This window comes from Coenobita brevimanus, chromosome 31 (assembly GCF_032717465.1).
Source record: "Coenobita brevimanus isolate Jiangsu-jjx chromosome 31, ASM3271746v2, whole genome shotgun sequence".
NCBI lineage: Eukaryota > Metazoa > Arthropoda > Malacostraca > Decapoda > Coenobitidae > Coenobita > Coenobita brevimanus.
This window is the reverse complement of record NC_136984.1, coordinates 24203118-24206486: the sequence shown is the minus strand read 5'-3', so window position 1 is coordinate 24206486 and position 3369 is coordinate 24203118. Positions and strand designations below refer to the sequence as shown.

The 3369-nt window shown below is 43.3% G+C and overlaps 1 pseudogene; it reads left to right on the top strand.

Annotated features, from left to right (window-relative positions):
- Window positions 1-242: 242 nt before the first annotated feature.
- Window positions 243-1880, top strand: LOC145395526 (apolipoprotein D-like; annotated as a pseudogene).
- Window positions 1881-3369: the final 1489 nt, after the last annotated feature.

Below are 3369 nucleotides of genomic sequence, written 5' to 3'. Positions count from 1 at the left end.
CACAAACCACCTGTAACCTCACACTACCACAGTCGTTAAATTCCTCTATGTAACTTTCCCTGTGTTACCATTTTATAACCGTCGGACCGAATTACCGTATAATTAAGAGGCTTCGTAGCGCCTTTTCCATTGCGATTTATTCTGAGACTGGTTTAATGGTCCGGGTTTCTTCTCCCACCAGGTGTAGATTTGTCAAGATGGACACGACGACAACGATGATGATGATGGTGATGATGATGATGATGGGAGTTAAGGGGCAAGTGTACTTCAGGGGCGACTGTCCTATAACACCCATTATCAAGGACTTCGATTGGGAGAGGGTGAGTGATGATGATGATGATGATGATGATGATGATGGCAGTACCTACCTACGTCTTAGCGTTCTTCGGTGCTTACCTACCTACGTCTTCTTCAGTACCTGGGGAGATGGTTCGAGCAGGAGAGGTATTTCGTCGGGTTCCAAGAGGTGGGACGGTGCTTTAGTTACACTTACATGAAGGATGACAAGACGGGCAAGATATCTAACAGGGGCGATTATTGGGACATTTTGTAAGTAGGTGTGTGCCAGTAGGTAAGTGTGTGTGTGTGTGTGTGTGTGTGTGTGTGTGTGTGTGTGTGTGTGTGTGTGTGTGTGTGTGTGTGAAGCAAAAACAAAGGTATAATTCCTCCCAAATAATATATGAACCAAACTTTCTCATTTTTATTCGCGCGCGCGTGCGTGCGTGTGGTGTGTGTGTGTGTGTGTGTGTGTGTGTGTGTGTGTGTGTGTGTGTGTGTGTGTGTGCGCGTGCGTGCGTGTGTGTGTGTGTGTGTGTGTGTGTGTGTGTGTGTGTGTGTGTGTGTAAAGCAAAAAGATGACTCCAAGCCCTCATACTCCCAGCCAGAATCGCACCACAGAGCTTACCGGAGACGTGACTGCTAAGAGGCCCTACTCTGCCCCCAACTTCCTGACTTTCACCCTTCCCAGAGTGCCTGTCTTTGAGAACGAATATCAAGTATTAGCCACCGATTACGACTCGTGGACACTCGAGTATATCTGTGTCCCTAAGCCCATCGGACATACTAGTGAGTCTATTCGTTATTCTTGCTTTATTGTTTATTTTTCAATAGTTATTGACGTGGGTGCTATTCGATTACTTGGACTAATATTCAATTCACTCGGTCCTTAATGCTGAGTTGTTGCAATGGAGTTATACTAAAAGCCAATGCTTGTCACGAAGAAGTGCCATACGATGTTGAGTCACAGCATTGTCGTCTTCTGTCACCGAGCTACGTGAAATAAGCTGCAGGACGGAAATCTGGGCCAAGTAAGAGTGAAACGGTATAGTGAGTTGGGTATAGTAAGCTATGGGAGGGAAGAGAAGGGGAAATAGGGAGAGGATGTGAGAGAGGAAGGAATGGGAAGAGAAGGGTAAGGGAAGGGAGGAAAGAAGAAGAAATGGCAGGGTAGGGTAGGGTAATGGTTGAAGGGATGTGTGTGTGTAAGGGATGGATAGGGAAGGAGAAGATTGGATAGGGTAGGATAGGGTAGGGGATGGAAAGCTAGGGTTGAGTAGGTCAGTGTAAGGCAGGCTAGGGGTAGGCTAGGGTAAGGTAGGCTAAGTTGGGGTAGGGTAGGAGAGAGCAGAGAAGGGTTGTTAGGGCAGGAGAGATGTAAGCCCCAAACTTATCTAAATCAAACTCAGTCTACCCAAATCAACCCAAACCAACCCAATCTGATCTAACCTAACCTCATCTCAACAGGAAATGTTTGGATTCTGACCCGGAGCCCCCACCCCCCCTACCACGTCATCGGGGAGGCGAAAACTACCCTTATCTCCTTGGGTATAGATGTCAAATTCCTGGAGAAACAGGATACGTCTTGTTATAAGCATTACTGAGTGTGTGTGTGTGTGTGTGTGTGTGTGTGTGTGTGTGTGTGTGTGTGTGTGTGTGTGTGTGTACCCAGAGAGGAGTATTTGCCGTCCATCCTCTTATGTTGATCTTGTCCTTCAAAAATCCACTTTTTTGTTTTTACTTTACCTGTGTTTATCTCACCTGTGTAATTAGTGAGCCAATTAAAGGTTCTCCACACCTGAGCTACGATAGATAAATTTAGAGCTAATAGATGTGTTTGTTTGGCTGAGTTAGGGTGGTTGTCGTTGCTTTGTTAGGGTTATGTTGTTGCTTTTGTTTTTGTTGTTTGTTGGTTTGGCACTGCTTAGGATTAGATTTAGAACTGGACTGGCATACATACATGCTGTTCCGAAACAGAGAAAGATAATGTACACTTTAAGTGAGGATACTAAAAAAATCACTACTGTCCCGTAAAGTTCCAGGTTCAAAACAAAAGAGTTAGGTAAAATTACAAGTTAAAGTTTAATGCTCAAACTAACAACAAAACATTCAGGACTCATAAGGATAATGTAATGGCAAAAACAGGTTAAATATATGGTTAACTGCAATAGCCTCTATTAACACGAAATTATCATGAGTAAATTTATCTAAGTCAGCCCAGATGAAATGAAAAACACTGGGTAATGCTCAGTTAATGCAAGATAAATAATTACAGATACAAACTATTATTACCACTGGGCTGATAAAATGAATTCTACACAATTTACAAAAACTTTCCAGGCCTAAGAATTAACCTTATGCTATACAGTACAAGAACAAAATGCAATAACACTTCTACTCAAATCACACAGCTGCTAGATGGTTGGAGACTTCCTGAGAAATTCACAATAATAATAACTGTACAGGGGAGGACAGAGATGTGAACAAAATGAGAAGCAGATCTAAGTGGCAATGATGCAGAGACTGAGCTCATTATATAGGGGCCAGCAGAGCTTGATAAAACTTGTAAGAAGGACGCGCAAATGAAACCATGGGGACAAAGAGCTGAAAATCCCGCACTGAACAACAGAAAGGACGACTTACTCTACTATAACGGTAGAAGGGAGGGACTGAGGCAGAACACGCTCGTGATCAAACATGCAGCATACTGTGCGTTAAAATTACACAAAGGATGATGAAATCATAGGCTATGTAACACCTCCCCACAAAGAATAAAGAAATTTACAAAGGAAATTTCTTATTACTCTAAAACAATCTGTATATGGCATTACAGAACATGCAAAAGTCTTTCCTAGTGTTACAAAACATGAGATCTCCCTAGCACGTTCAGTCATAGGTACTTGCCAGTATCCCTTTAACAAATCAAACTTACTTATGTACTTAGCCTTTCCGATCTTGTCTATGCAATCTTCCACGCGAGGGAGAGGGTAAGTGTCTGTTTTGGTTATCTGATGAACACGTCTGTAGTCAATGCAAAGCCGCTGTGACCCCCCTGGCTTAGGGACTAGAGTGACAGGAGAACTCCACTCGCTC